Source organism: Rhinopithecus bieti, unplaced genomic scaffold, assembly GCF_001698545.2.
Source record: "Rhinopithecus bieti isolate Rb0 unplaced genomic scaffold, ASM169854v2 scaffold_32422, whole genome shotgun sequence".
Classification (NCBI taxonomy): Eukaryota; Metazoa; Chordata; class Mammalia; order Primates; family Cercopithecidae; genus Rhinopithecus; species Rhinopithecus bieti.
In genome coordinates this window covers 219,397-236,240 of record NW_016814631.1, presented here as the reverse complement: position 1 = coordinate 236,240, position 16,844 = coordinate 219,397, and positions in this window count along the sequence as shown.

Genomic DNA, 16,844 nt, shown 5'->3' with positions numbered 1-16,844 from the left:
GTAGGGTTACAGATTAACAGCATCTCAAGGCAGAAGAATTTCTCTTAGTACAGAACAAAATGGAGTCTCTTATGTCTACTTCTCTCTACATAGACACAGTAGCAGTCTGATCTCTCTTTCTTTTCCCCACATACTAACCGGGGAAAAATTTAATACCTTTCTTCTAAGATCTGGAACAAAACAAGGAAAGTCACTTTTGCTACTTTTGTTCCACCTCATACTGGAAGCCCTGGCCTAAGTAAAGAGAAAGAAACAAAGAAAATGTGACTGGGCACTGTGGCTCACGCCTGTAATCCCAGCACTTTGGGAGGCCGACGTGGGTGGATCACTTGAAGTCAGAAGTTCCAGACCAGCCTGACCAACATGGTGAAACCCTGTCTCTACTAAAAATACAAAATTAGCCGGATGTGGTGGTGTACGCCTATAATCCCAGCTACTTGGGAGGCTGAGGCAGGAGAGTCACTTGAAGCTGTGAGGTGGAGGTTTCAGTGAGCTGAGATTGCGTTATTGCACTCCAGCCTGGGCAACAAGAGCAAAACTCCATCTCAAAAAAAAAAAAAAAAAAAAAAAAAAAAAAAAAAAAAAAAAAAAAAAAAGAGGAAAGAAAAAAATGCAAATTAGAAAGAAAGAAGTCAAATTAAGCTTGTTGATGGACAACATGATCTTATACTTTAAAATCCTAAAGATTCCATCAAATAGAACCAACAAACAAATTCAGTAAGTGTCCAGGATTAAAAATCAACATGCAAAAATTAGTAGCATTTATATATATACATGACAAATAATCTGAAAATGAAATCAAGAAAACAATCCCAGTTACAATATCTACAGAAAACATAAAATACTTAGCAATCAAGTTGACCCAAGAAATTAAAGATTTATGCAAGGAAAACTATAAGACACTGATGAAAGAAATTAAAGAGGATACTAAAAGCTGGAAAGATATTTCATGTTCATGAATTGGAAGAATCAATATTGTTAAAATGACAATTATACCTAAAGCAATTTGCAGAGTTAATGTAATACTTATCAAAATATCAATAATGTTCTTCATAGAAATAAAGAAAAATTCTAAAATTTATATGGAACCACGAAAGACCTCAAATAGCCAAAGTAATCTAGAGTAAAAAGAACAAAGCAGAAGGTATCACACTATCTGATTTCAAAGCATACTGTAAAGCTGTAGAAACTTAAATCAGCATAATACTGGCATAAAAGCAGACACATAGGGAACCCAGATAGAAATCTATGTATTTAGAGCCAATTCATTTTTGACAAAGTTTCCAAGAACATACAGTGGGAAAGGACAGTGTCTTCAACAAATGGTACTGAGGAAACTATATAACCATATGCAGAAGAATGAAACTAGACTTCTATTTTTCACCATATGCAAAAATCAGATCACAATGTCTTAACAACTTAAGTCTAATACCTGAGATTTTGAAACTACTAGAAGAAAACTTTGGGGAGACACTCTAGGACATTGGTCTAGGCAAACTTTTTTGTGTGTGCGTGTGTAAGACCTCAAAAGCACGGGCAACCAAAGCAAAAATGACAAATGGGATTACAACATGCTAAAAAGCTTCTACACAGTGAAGAAAACCATCAACAAAGTGAAGAGGCAACACACAGACTGGGGGAAAATATTTACAAACTATTTATCTGACTAGGGACTAACAACCAGCACATATAAGGAACTCAAACAGCACACACACAAAAAAAGAATCTGATTTTAAAATGGAGAAAATATCAAAATATCTGAGTAGATATCTGAATAGATATTTCTCAAAAGAAAACACACACATGGCCAACAGGTCTATGAAACATCACTAATCATCATGAAAATGCAAATTTAAACCACAGTGAAATATCTCAACCCAGATAAAATGGCTTTTATCAACAAAACAGGCATAACAGATGCTGGTGAGGATGTGGACAAAGGGGAACCCTCCTACACTGTTGGTGGGAATGTAACTTAGTATAGCCGCTATGGAAAACTGTATGGAGTTGCTCCAAAAAAGTAAAAACATAACTACCATATGATCCAGCAATTCTGCTACTGGTTATATATCCAAAAGAAAGGACATCAATATACAGAAAGGATATGTGCACTCTCATGTTTATTGCAGCACTGAATTCGCAATAGCCAAAATATGGACTCAGTCTAAGTGGAACTGGAGGTCACTATGTTAAGTGAAATAAGCCAAACACTGACAGATGAATATCACGTGGTTTTACTCATTTGTGGGAGCTAAAAAAGGTGGATCTCATGAAGATAGTTATTGCAACGATGATAATCAGAGGCCAGGAAGGGTAGAGAGGGGAGGATGAAGAGAAGTTGATTAATGAGTACAATATACAGTTTGATAGAAGAAATTAAGACCTAGTGTTTGATAGATAGTAGGCTGACTACAGTTTAGGATAATCTATTGTATATTTCAGAATAGCTAGCAAATGTTTCTAGCAAAAAGAAAAGACACATATTTAAGGCAATGGCTATCCCAATTACACTGATTTAATCTTTACAAATTATGTGAATGTATTGCATTATCACATGCACCCCCAAATATGTACATCTATTATGTATCAATAAAAAATAAAAACATTAAAAAGAACATGCATATTATTCCTTAATACAACATTAAATAATACTAAAAGCTACCATTTATTGGGCATTTACATTGTATCACTAAGGCTGTTACATGATTTGCCCAAGGTGACATTGCTAGTAAGTGGTAGTGTTGCTTTGATATAAATCCTCTGCTCTTGAACTTTAGATTCTCTCAGTCATGAATTGATGGCATTTGTGCCAGAGATAAGGTTGTGATATGATTTGTGTTGACTTGGTTTGCATATATAATGCATATAGTGGGCATCAAGGGTCGTGAAAGTCCCTAGGGGAACTAAGGGAAGTGAAAGACTGGCTGAAAAAAAATTTTTTAAAAAAAGGAAACCACTCTTTCCCTCTCCCCTACTGTGTGCTCAGGTAACATGTCAGAAACATAGGTGGAATATCAAGTCCCTGCTCTTTCTGCTGTGTTACTCCTGGGAAAACTAGACTTTCTGCAATCTCTGCAGGATGTATTGGAGTAATCTAGCTCATCAGGAGGCCCAGATGGATTGCAATACTTTGGGAATGTGCACTAAGTCAGAGGGGGAGCTTCTGTGAGCTGCAGGAGACAGATTCCTTTTGGTTAAAGAATGGCCTCACAATCTTCGGCTTCCTGGCTGCAGCCTCTGCTGCTGCATTCACATTAGCATGAGTTCCCCAGAGATTATCTCTTCTCAGAGCTTGGAACAGAACCCTGTTCTCCAGGAAAAGTTAATTCACATCATATGGGGGAACAAATTACTCCCAGATAGTAGATTATTTTCTTTGTCTTTTCATAAGATCAGACTCAATACTAAAAATCTTAATAATGATGATGATAATGACACTATAGAAATGCAAAGTCTTTGGATTGTTATTCTTGCACAAAACCATTTAAGAATCCTAATTTTACTGCATACTTATATTGGCCAGGCAATTGTTTAGTTTTCCTTCATCATATTCTTTTGTTACTGATGTATTGAGTTTCCAGATGCTTATTGTACTCTGTGACTAATTATCTATTGGAACAATTATATTAACTACCCTATCACTTGAAAAATAGTTTTAAAAGTTTAAAAAGTAAAAGAAGAGTGCTAAGATTATACTGAGTGGCACTCCCAAATTTTTTTGGAAATGCATATTGAAATTGTTAGAGAATAAAATGAATGTATTATACACAAAAAAAGAAACAAACGTAGTGAACTCACCTAACTTGGCATTGTATAAAAAGTTCTATAAAAGACACAAACAACTCTTACATCAGCTTTTTAAATCCAACTTATAATAATGACATTAAAATGAGGGGAGAAGAAAACTACCTGAAACCAGAAGAAAATTTGTAGAAAATGCTTCTAGAGCCTTCCACAAATGTGTTATATCTGTCTTGCACACACATTAGCAGAATACAATTGAAGAAAATTCTCAGCAACCCTAAGGAATGCTCTTTTATTCTCTTTTGCAGACTTGTCCTTCCAGAAACCATCCACCACTTTCTTTGAATTGTTCGTAGTCCACTTTCTCTGCAGAAACACAAGACAGGTTTCTGGTTCATAATGGCTCATACCTTTCTCCTTCAATTTTGCAGCCAGAACCCGTGTATATTTCATACCCTAAGTGGGATCAGCCTTCTGAATTCCAAATGAACTTTTCATGAGTACAAAGTGCAGTTTGCAAATATTCTCTTCTTCCATATATCTGCATTCTTTCTAAGGCAGGTGCGAGGTAGGTGAGTTTAACCACTTTGTAGTGCATAAGGGATTAAAGGTTTATAGGTTTTCCTTGGGCTGGAGTTCCATAGTCTCTTCTTTTCTTCTCCTTCTCTTCTCCCTCCCCCATTGCCTGTTTCTCCCCACCCTCCCTACCACCACCACCCCTACCCCCACCCACTCCAGGGCCTTTGGGGTAACTCTGTTGCTTTCTGACACGAATTTTTTCTGGCAAATGAGTTAAAGTGTTAGTAGAGAGTGGCTTTATATTTCCTCTCTAAAAAGTAAAATCAAACTGCAAAATCAGCCCACAGGAAGAAGTAATTTCAAAAGCCATGGTTCACGTTCCACAAGCCTCTTGAGCTCTCTCATCTCCTCCCTCAACAATGCACCCCTAGGGCGCATGGAGGTGAGGCTTTCCAAAAGGCCCCAGTGAAAGTGGCAAGCAGCTCCTGAGTTGTTTTCCTGTCAGAAACAAGGGATTCTGGTCACTTGTCATGGCTGCACAGCCACTTTCAGAGTCTATTTGGAAGCTTTTGACCTCTACTGCCAAGGGAGCACTGAACTGTTGGTGTGGCTGGACAGTGAAATGGTGACTTGGTGAGAGGAAAAGTCAGGCAATTTAATGTACTCATCTCTCTTCTCTTTACAGAAAAGAGGAGAAGGTTTTCTAGTTTTAAGTTTCAATCCATATCAATAAAGTTGAGAACTGTGGGTAACACAAAGAAAGCAGTTTCTTTGTGTCTTTTTGGTTTGATTTTTGTTTTGTCTCCCTCAGTATATGCTGGATATGGCTAGAGCCTTGGAGACTCCATTGCCTCTTCTGTCCTTCATGTCTCTGCTGACTTGTAACAAGGAGTATCATTTTCAGACTGAGATACAAGGAGTATGTTTTACACTGTGTTACAAGGAGTATGATTTTCAGACGGATTCAGAAAACCCAAAAAGCAAGGTTTTGAGCTACACTTCTTGTAACAGCATGTTACAAGGGGTGCAATAGATAAGTGTCCTGTGATTGAGAGATTTGCGATATTTAAAGCAATTTCCTATGAGCTTTTGGTATATTAGATTAAAGGAATAATACATGGAAGTTCTGAAATAGGAGGAAGAAAATAGAATAAACTATGCATTGCAGTATATGCATATATGTGTTTGTATAAGACAGCAGATACCACGCTTCGTGATTCTAAGATGCTTTTATTTCCAGTTTTAAAACCTCAGCTATTGAGATATATCATACAGTCACTGTGCTCTAAAAGAACTGTGTCAGAAGAAGAAAAATATTGGGGGAGTCTTTTAATTGATCAGAGTAGAAAATTGTGGGAGAGGATGAGAGTAATGGAGAGAGTGGCACAGCTGGGGCTTACAGAGAAGAACTGTAAAGGAAAAATTCTTGTTACCTGAGACTTCTGGTGCTTTTCTACTGGGTTGCTAAATCTGATCTACCCTCACACTATGGCAGGTAAGGTTACTGTCACACACAAAATGTTCTCTTCCGTTTAGTAATAATGTAAGGTTGTTCTGGGGAAGTGACAACGCAAGAGGAGACCATCCTTCCCAGTGTTGTCCTCCATGGCCTCCTCACATTCAGAGGTGACCATGTGATTGATTCTTTTTTCTGCCTTAGAATGTAAACAGAAGTGATGACTATCTAGAAAAATGTTTTTAAGTAATATTTCTTCTCCACACTCTTCTATTTCCTTTTATCTGTTGGATGCAAACAATAATAATGAAACCTTGGGGGATCAGAGAGCCAAGGGATGTGAACCTCCTAGCTGTCCATGACACCAAGTCAAAACGAGCTGCCCGCCAATAACATGAGTAATAATTAAACTACTATTGTATTAAAGACATTATACATTTTTTGAATCCATTTGTTACAGTTGATATTACCTTTACTCATCTATTCACATTACTTTAAGATATCAAATACAAGGCAGGAAATTAAAAGTTGGATGTTCTAGAATTTGAGGAGGGGGCTTAATTTTTTTTTTTTTAATTATCCAACCAAAAGAAAGGAAAAAGGAATATTTAGGAGGTCCAGATATATCTAAAAGCACTTCAAAAGCAGTTCTAAAGTAGAAAGGATGAGAATTTATTTGAGTCCACATGGCTTATCTGTGAATAATGAGTAAAAGTTAGAGAGGATAGATTCAGCTTAATTTAATAAACACATTCTAATTAATTGCTGTATCCCAAGTAGCCTTGCCAAACAGCACTCCCTGGCACTAATTTTGAATGAACATCTAAGGACATTCATGCTTTAGACAGAGTGAGGAAAAAATGATGTCTAAGCAGCATTCCTCTCTGAGTGTTTATTATGTATGTGTAAGTAGCATTTCGATGTGGTGGAAGGGTTGTTAAATGTTATGCAGTCTTGATGACAAAGACTAAAATCTTCTATGTGGAAATATTCTGCTAAAAAAGTAAAGGGAATGAATAGCTTCATATTTTCTTGACTAAGTAGGTAAACTTCAAAGTCAGGAAAATAATCATAGGATTCCTCAGGTGTTGCTTTACCAGCCAGAAACCTCTGTGGCTGGTGGTGCCTCTGAGGCTGGTGGTGCTTCTGTTTGAGTCTTGCTCGCACCCACTGGGCTTGTTTTACCCACTTAGCCCAGCAGACTGTGCTTGGCTTGTGCTACTGGCCGGGATCCCATGCCTGCCAAGGGTGAGCCAGGCACAGAGTGGTGAGGGGCGTGTGAGTGAGTGAGCACAGGGTCTGGCCTCTGAGCACAGTCAGGCACGCTGGCTGCTGTGTTGGGGTAGGCAGCTCCAGGTGCTGGCACAGGTGCTGGCTCTATACAAGGCTGTGGCTGGACCACATGTATCTCAAGCAGCTTTCACTGCGGGCGCCAGCATCTGGATGAGGGAGACACAGTGATGCCTGAAAGTTTGGAGTTGCCAGGAACTGCAGAGCCCCAAAGAGGATGTTACAAGTTACAACATGTCACAGCCCTGGCTCAGGGAGCCTTGAGGTCTGGGTTCTCAGAAGGGCCACAGCTCTTTTCTCCTTCTTGCTGTCTGCAGCCTGGCAAGTGAGGGGAGTTGGGGTGGGGGGGGGGGGTGGCGGGGACATGTGTTGAGGGGCATGTTTCAACCCATGTGTGTTGCAGCTCTTTTGGTCTCACTACCCCGCTCTGGCCCATGGCTCCTGGGCTGGCCCAGCTCTGCTGCTGCTGGTTGTCACATGGGGCAGCCATCTGTTACTGGCAAAGGGTGGGAGGGCTATATTGTTAAGCTCTGGCTCGGGGAATCCCAAGGTCTGGGCCCCCATAAGGCTCACTAACATAGTTTAGCTCTGTATCCTCACACAAATATCATCTTATAGTTCCCATAATTCCCATTTGTTGTGTGAGGGACCTGGTGGGAGATGTTTGAATTATGGGGGCAGGTCTTTCCTGTGCTATTCTCATGATAATGATTGGGTCTCACAAGATCTGATGGTTTTACAAACAGGAGTTGCCCAGCACAAGCTCTCTCTTTGCCTGCTGCCATCCACGTAACATGTGATTTGTTCCTCCTTGGCTTCCTCCATGATTGTGAGGCCTCCCCAGCCATGTGGAACTGTAAGTCCAATAAACCTCTTTCTTTTGTAAATTGCCCAGTCTTGGGTATGTCTTTATCAGCAGAATGAAAATGGACTACTACAGTAAATACTCTTCACTTCTGCAGTCCACCTACAGCTCAGCAAGTCAGCCGGGAACATGCTACAACTCCTTTTGCTCCTGCCGTTTGGTGGGTCTTGAGTTGTTGTCCCACATCCCAGAAAAGTAAGGTTAAGCAGACAACTGGAAGGTGAGAAAGGCAGAGAAGAGCTTTACTGAGTGACCAAACACCTCCCAGTGGAGAGAAGACCTGAAGTGGGTAGCTCCTATCCACAGGCAGGTGTTCCCAACCAGTGTCTGTGTCTGGCTGAATTGAGAGTTTTTATGGGCTCAGAATGGAGTAAGTACATGCTGATTGATCACATAAGCAGGAGAAAGTACGTGCTGATGGGCCCATGAACGGGCCCAGAAAAAGCACCACTGGATTGGCTGAAAGCATCAAGAAAGTTCTCACTCCAGGTTGCAGACTTCACCTGGAAAGGGCAACCCAGCCCCCAGGCTTCAGACTGTCCCTAGCTGGAAGGTTGGGTTTTACTGGACACCTGCACATTCCCACCTAGGAACCTCTCTGCCTCCCACCACCATCAACATGCTGTCCACAGTGCCCAGGCTGTCTGTGCTGAGGGGTGCCTGCAGGCCCAGAACCACCCTCAGGCCTTCCCACCCCCAGCCACATCCTCACTCTCATGCTAGTTGGTGCTCAAAGTTTTAGCCTCAGAAGCAGTTTCCAGAGGGGGTCGAGGCAGTGGGGAAGCTGGCATGTCAGTGCTGCCCCAACCACATGCACATCTGGTCAGGTCACGACAGTGTTCAGGCTCGGTTATCGGGACATGTCCACAACTTTGCTCCACTGTGAGGCCCGGGCGGGAAGAGGCCAGGGATTGGAAGCAAGCATTTCCAAGCCTGTGGGGACAGGGTGCTGTGCAGGCCCCTGAGAGTACAGGGAGGCCCGGGTCTGGAGCCACGCCTGGGTGGCTGCAGTCACCCCTGGGAGCTCAGGCTTCTGCCCCCTTCCCAAACTTGGTAGGGTGAAGGGCTCCAGCCAGGATCACCTATTTCCGCCCCCTTTGGCTCTGCAGAGTGCACAGCCCTTGCTGCACCTCCCTCGCTGCAGATGGTGTCCTCGCAGTGACCACTCCAGACAGACCACCATGGCATTAAAAAGATAATGAAAGGTTACTATGAATAGGAAATCATTTAGTCAATAAACATGTAATAAGCACTTAGGATGTAGATGACACCATCTTATGCAAGTACAGGGCGTGGCTCCTCTTCTCAAGGACATTATGATCTATTGGGGAAGACAGGGTTTGTTCACTTTTGAATATTTATTATTATCCATTGTAAGATCACCAAGGCAAGTGGAACATACCAAGGAGACAGCATAGTAGAAGGAAATAAGCCCCTATTTGGAGTCAGAAGAACAAAATTCAAGGTTTGTTTCTGCCTCCAACTGGTTATGAGGTCTTTAGTAACTTATTAATATTTTGATACTCAATTAACAATTTTATTTTATCAAACATAATGCATAATTATTTTCAAAATTTGGAAACATTCACAGCTTTATAACATTTAGTGAACATTAACCATTACTTCCAAACTCAGAGAGTGACTTAATAATTTTTGATGATCTCTTCCAAAAAGTATTAGGCATGTATAAAATAGACTATTTTATTATCTACGGATTTGAAGTTACAAGTATTCTTACCCCAAAGATAAAGCTTTTATGGCAGACATATGTGAAGGTAAAGGTGATTATATATAGAGATCAGAGAGAGTATTCCTAAGCAGATAATTCTGAACCTCCAAGCAGTGCCAAGAGAAATACACTTGGTAGAGAGAAGAGAAGGCGGTGCCTTGACTCTTTATATTTTAAAAAATGAAAGGATGAAAGGATGAATAAACTTTTCAAAGCATTCTAAAAATTCAGAAAGAGGAGGAGGAAAATCCCAACCCAATATTTTGTGTTTTTTTCTACCTCATGCCATTTAACTCTCACCAATAGTTTTGAAAGGGTGATTACTGTGTTATCGTCCCATTTTACAGATAAAAATATGAAGAAACAGAGCTCATACAACTTGTCTGTCCTGGAGGCTGAATTTGAAACAACTTTGTATGAATGCCAAACCCCTGTTTTTCCCTCCAATATGACTCACAGAAATACCCTAGAACAGAGGGAAGTATCTTCTGCTAACTGCCAAAATAGATTAATCATTAAGAAGAAAAAGGGTGTAAGGAAATTAAAGAACAGTTTCTTTCTGTTATAAGCCTCTCTGTTAACAAGCGTTTGCTTAGCAAATTGTATATTTTGGCATTGGGTTGAAACGCTTAATCACCTTTCCATTCTATCCTCCTACTTAAATAAGAGTTAAGGGGAAGGCAGGAAAGAAGCTTAGTCAGCCGAAGGAGGCAACTGGTACCTTCTTAGCATTAAAGGCGCTATTTCCTTCTGTACTTGGAAGAGGAACATAGCAGAAAAGGTAGCTAGTGGGGCTGTTTGTCTGGGACCTCTGTGTCTGAGGGAATCACTTATTTTCTCTTTACTGGAAAATGTATGTAGGGAGACAGATAATTCCTTCTCATAAATTGATTGTAACTAAGCTTGTCAGAGTTGACAAATAAAAATTCAACAACATGGATGAATCTGGAAGACATTATGCTAAGTGTGAGTATGCCTCATGGAAGTGAGATACTGGGTCTTCTGTAACTGGCTTAATAGCTGCAGTGAGCTATAATTGTACCATTGCAATCATGGTGAAATATCTGAAATAATTCAACTAGGCCAGGTGTGGTGGCTCATGCCTATAATCCCAGTGCTTTGGGAGGCTGAGCCAGGAGGATCACTTGAGGCCAGGGGTTTAACATCAGCCTGAGCAACATAGTAAGACCCTATCTCTCCAAAAAAAAAAGGCACGATGGGTTATGCTTGTAGTCCCAGCTACTTGAAAGGTTGAGGCAGGAGGATCACTTGAGCCCAGGAGTTTGAGGTTGCAGTGAGCCATGACTGCACCATTGTACTCTAGCCTGGGTAACAAAGTGAGACCCTATCTCACTCTCAAAAAATTAATTAATTAATTAAATAAATAAATAGTCCAATTCACAGAAACAGAGTATAATGATGGTTGTCAGAGCCTCGGAGAGAGGGGTATGGGGAGTTGTTCAACAGGTTCGAAGCTTCAGTTTTTTAAGTTGAACAAGTTCTAGAGATCTACTCTACAATATAGTGCCCTTAGTTGACAATTCAGTATTGTACATGTAAAAATTTAATAGCATCTCATGGTAAGTGTTTTTACCACAAAATTCAAAATACCACCACCAATAAAAAAAGGGAGAAAGAAGAAACTTTTAGGGGTGATGGATATATGTATTACCTTGATTTTGGTGATGGTTTCACAGTTGTATGTGTATCTCCAAACTCATCAAATTGTGCAAGTTGAACGTGTCCAGTTACTTGGCATATCAATTATACCTCAATAAAGCTGTTTAAAAAAGAATATGGAGGGCCTAGTTATATTTGAATTTCAGATAAACAACGAATACTTTTTTAGTATAACCCACATTTTTAGTGTATGTGCCAAATTATGCTAAATGATTATTTATTGTTTATCTGAAAATCAGTTTAACTTGAAGCCCTATATTTTATCTGGCAACCCTAATTGTAACTGACAGCCATTCATCATGGCCAGCTACTGCTAAAAGTCAAAGGAAAAAACAAAGAGTGAAAAACCTCAAAATCTAAATGCTGCCCAGGCCTCACACTTATCTCTGCTGGAATGTAAACTGGAAGCATGACCTAAAACTCTATCCATAAGCTCATCTCAATTTCTGGCTAGTTGATTTTCTGGGCTGTTCAGCCCAAGCATCCTAATTTAAAGTGCTTTCTGTGGTTATAGTCGGAGGAAATAATTGTGCTTATAATTCAGTGTAAATAATAAAATCAGTCCCTTAATTGTGCTCTCTGAAATAAATCTGCAGTTTCTATCTCTGTATATGTGTATTCATAATTTATGACTACCGTATTGATAACGTAGGAGTTAGCAGATTAGATGACAGAATAGTTGTACTTATCTTTGAGATGATGAAAACAAAACATCTTGTTAATCAATCATCCTGCTAGACATTTAGCCAGATTCTCTCCTAAGAGAATCTCTCCAGAGCCATGTCATTACTGAAAGAGAAAGTAATAACAAACAAACCAAAAAAGGGCTTGTTATACATGGATTCTCTCCCAATTTGTGGTTCTCTCAAGGTCACCGCTATTTGCTAGTGAATGAGGTTTCAGGACTTACTCCTTCAACCTGCTTCTGGTCGCTGTTATATTACTGAAGTACTGAGCAGTGAGTAATGTATTAACCAGATATTTGCAGAGTCAGTTTCATTCTTTTTATTCAATTACGCATCATCTTAAAGAAGATGGATTTTGCAAAACCTTAGGTATATCTGGAATGCCATCTGGGAAAATAAGTAGTCTTGAGGTTGTAGAATTCGTAGACTTCCACACTGAAAACTTAGGTATGAAAGGTTTCAGAAGTTCTTTTACAACTATAGCTTCTAATTAGCTCACATTTTTTATATTACTTGGTCCCCAACCAAATGGCTACGCCTCGAGGAGGGTTCAAAAGGTACAAATTTTATTTGAATTTAAATAAGATAAACAATATCAAACTAAGGACTTAATAGCTCTTTACAGTTTACAAATGATTTCATTTTGAGATTGTTAATCTTTTGTGTTATCTCCAACCCTTCTCTCTGCTATTGTTACATATAAAAAAGGGTGAGATTCAGCTGTGATAAGGTCACACAATGAACACATTGCTCCAGGCACCACACTTAAATAACTTTATGTAACAACAACAACAAATACTAGAATGATGCTAATAATAGTAAAATGATCAAGTAACAATTAACAAGCAGTTACTGAGGCAGGAGAATAGGGTCCAGAGGCAGGGAATCTAAGGCTGATCCACGCTGACTTCCTATAACTGAATCAAAAGGAAAACCCCACCTCTCCACACCCAAGTAACAAAAGGATCAGTTACCTTTGCACCGGGTTGCAGATGAAAAATGGAAGATACCTTTGATTAATCCCTTCTTGCAACCAGTCATACTGGTCGAGGGCCAGTTCTTCTTGTGTAACTTTGTAACTTCCCTTCAGCCTCTGATATGGTTGTCTCCGGCAACCAATATGACATGATGGGCCACTCCTTCCTTTATATAGGGTGTACTCAAGTACCCAGTGGGAAACCTCTAAAGGGTATATAAGCCCCAGAAAATTCTGTAACCTGCTGTCTTGAGCCACTTGCTCAATCCCACTTCTAGTCTATGGAGTGTACTTTTGTTTCAATAATTCTACGCATTCATTGCTTTGTTTGTGCATTTTGTTCAATCCTTTTTCAAAACGCCTAGAACCAGGATGACTCGTAGTCAAGACCCTCCACTGGTAACATTACTATGTGCTTGGCCCTGTTCTAAGGACTGGAGTGTGTATGGTTATTCACAGAAGCAGAAACAGGCTCAAAGACTTGAAAACATTTTCTCACATTTTCAGAGCTGGAAAGAAGTGGAACCTTGATTTAAACATGGGCAACTCTAGAACCTCAAGTTCCACTATGGTCATTATTAGAACATTAAAACGTCCCAACACAAAGAAATGATACATGTTCGAGGTGACGGATAGTTAATTACTCTGATTTGATCATTATACAATGTATATGTCAGGCCTCTGAACCCAAGCCAAGCCATCGCATCCCCTGTGACTTGCACGTATATGCTCAGATGGCCTGAAGTAACTGAAGACTCGCAAAAGAAGTGCAAATGCCCTGCCTCGCCTTAACTGATGACATTCCACCACAAAAGAAGTGAAAATGGCCGGTCCTTGCCTTAAGCAATGACATTATCTTGTGAAATTCCTTTTCCTGGCTCATCCTGGCTCAAAAGCTCCCCTACTGAGCACCTTGTGACCCCACTCCTGCCCGCCAGAGAACAACCCCCCTTTGACTGTAATTTTCATTTGCCTACCCAAATCCTATAAAATGGCCCCACCCTTGTCTCCCTTTACTGACTCTCTTTTCGGGGTCAGCCCGCCTGCACCCAGGTGATTAAAAAGCTTTATTGCTCACACAAAGCCTGTTTGGTGGTCTCTTCACATGGACCCACATGACAGTATACATGTATTGAAATGTCACACTGTAGTCTATAAATGTGTATAATTATTATTATAAATATAATAATAAAAGAAATGTCCCATCAGGCTTCCAGATCCTACCTCAGAGTTCTATCCGAGAATGCCAGACCACCTTCTAACTGAAGCCAGTACCCTTCAGTGTCCTAAAGCCCATCATTTGAGCAAGGTGAGCAAGGTGTTTACTGGCATTTGTTACATTTGCCTTTTCTGATTGCTTAAGATCCTAACTCTCAAGTTTGTGGCAGATTTATTTTTTTCCTGCTTGTCGTTTGCACCCTATTTTTGCTTGTGGCTCTTGAGGCATACAAGGTTTTGTTTTGTTTTGTTTTGTTTTTTAAATATGTAGCTAAAAAACAAAACATTTGTTGGAAGAAAAAATACCTTCTCCATGCCACAACAGTGTTAGTTTGGTGAAACAGTTCCCAGAAACATTTCCCTATATCCTCATGCCTTCCTTTAACAGATGTTTGCCCAGGGCCCTGTGAGACTATGGGGACACAGAGATGAATGGTGTCTCTAGGAGGAAGCATGCTGGAGCTAGGGAATTGATGAGGAAGCAAATCATTTCAGTGCAGCCCGGGGACACTGTAGTGAACTATGAGGTCACCCAGAGGACACAGCCAACTCTCTGGGGGAACTTGGGTGAGTCAGGACCTGGGGGATGATTAGGGAAAGCTTATAGAGGAGGTGACATGAGCCAGGGGTGGAATAAAGCAACAAACAGATAAATGAGGGTAAGGGTGTTTCATGCTAAGGGAGCAACTAGTGTAAGGCATCAACTTAGGACACAACACGGTACATTTATGATATCACAGGTAGGTAAGTGTAACCTGGAGCTAGGGGTAGGACTGTGATGTAGAGATAAATGTGTGGGATGAGTCACTGGGCAGGCAGTGACTTCTTAGGAAACAGCAAGGTTTTAAATAGGCAAATGACATGCTTATATTTGTATTTTGGAAAAAGTATCACCTAAGTATTCGGGAAGGTAAAACTAAAGAAAGAAATCCACTTTTTTGTGTTTAGACTCAGTTAACTTTAGACAGCATTCCTTCTTAATTTAAAATGATAGGGATGTCATTAAAAGGCCTGACCTAAGGATGATTCTTTTAGTTTGTTTGTTGGTTTGTTTACGGAAGTTGCGTGGTTTTTCTGAGACCCTCCTAATTTCCTTTTACTGATTTTTTTTTCTAACCTTTATTGAACACTTATTTGTTAGGCATTGTGTTGGTGAACATTGTGGTTATCTTTATTTCACAGAAAAAAAGGAGTTGAGATTTAGAGAGGTTAAATTATTTGCCTGAAGGCACACAGTTAATTAGTGATAAAGTTGAGTTTTAAACTGTGAGATTGTAGAGTTTGCTCTTTATGCTATTTTTAAACTACATTATCCTGATGCTGCCTGTGGATAAGAACTTGCCTTGCATTTTAATTACATTCTGGAGGCCCAGGGAGCACCCACTTTTAAAAATAATCTGCCTGTATATTACTACTTGACCACCACTTTATATATGAAACAGAAGCTACCCTCTGTGTTTTTTTTTTTTTTTTTTTTTTTTGAGACGGAGTCTCGCTCTGTCACCCCAGCCGGAGTGCAGTGGCCTGGATCTCAGCTCACAGGCAAGCTCCGCCTTTCCCGGGTTCACGCCATTCTCCTGCCTCAGCGGTCCGAGTAGCTGGACTTACAGGCGCCCGCCACCATCCGCCTGGCTAGTTTTTTGTATTTTTTAGTAGAGACGGGGTTTCACCATGTTAGCCAGCGTGGTCTCCATTCTCCTGGACCTTGTGATCCCGCCCGTCTCGGCCTCCCAAAGTGCTGGGACTTACAGGCTTGCTTGAGCCACTGCGCCTGGCCTACCCTCTGTGTTTTAATGATGATTTTAAAGATAGTCAATCTTTTCTTTCCAGGTGCTAGCCAAGGTTGAGCTTCTGGCATTGACCCTATGTCAACAAAGTTGAAAGATATGGAATATAATGCAGATTTCACAACTGAAAACGTCCTTGGGAACAGTTATTCCAGTGTTTTCCAAAGTGAACTCTAAGGTCCCATCACTGTGGGATCTTAACAAGTGTTAAGTGATAAAAGGTTTCTGTGGCCAAATAATGAGTGAAACATTGGATTAAACATAATTGACAGCTTTTCCCCCTTTTTGGGATTTCGTAGAGAATTTAGTATATAGCAGGTCTCTGAATAACATCATTTTATTCAACATTATTTTGCTACAATAAAAAAAAAAAAAAAAAAGATTCCCAGCCAGGGCTACTATGTGGGGTTTGCAAGCTCTCCTCACATCTGCGTGGGTTTTCTCCAGGTACTCTGGTTTCCTCAGACATCTCAAAGATGTTCATATTATGTGACGTGGTCCCTAACATGGTCCTCGTCTGAGCGAGTGTGTGTGTGTGGGTGTGAGTGTGCCCTGCCATGGGGTAGCCTCCTGTCCAGGGTTGGTTCCTGCCACTCACCCTGAGCTACCAGGATAGGCTCTGGCACTTCCGGCAACTCAAGGTCATGAACTGAAAATATGAAGTTAATAATTATCCTGCTTGTTTTTATTAATCTTTTAAAAATGCTTATATATCTCACATCACAATATTTAATATTAAGACTGTTTTTGGTCTTTATTTAGAAGTTTGGTGAAGCTCTTGTGATGAGAAATATGCTGTAGAAACTTGCCTCTTGTTTATTGCAATTAGCCTGTGGTAAAATTGGTTTTGTTTTACATCATTTCCCTTAAGGTCTTTGTTTCCAGGAACGTATT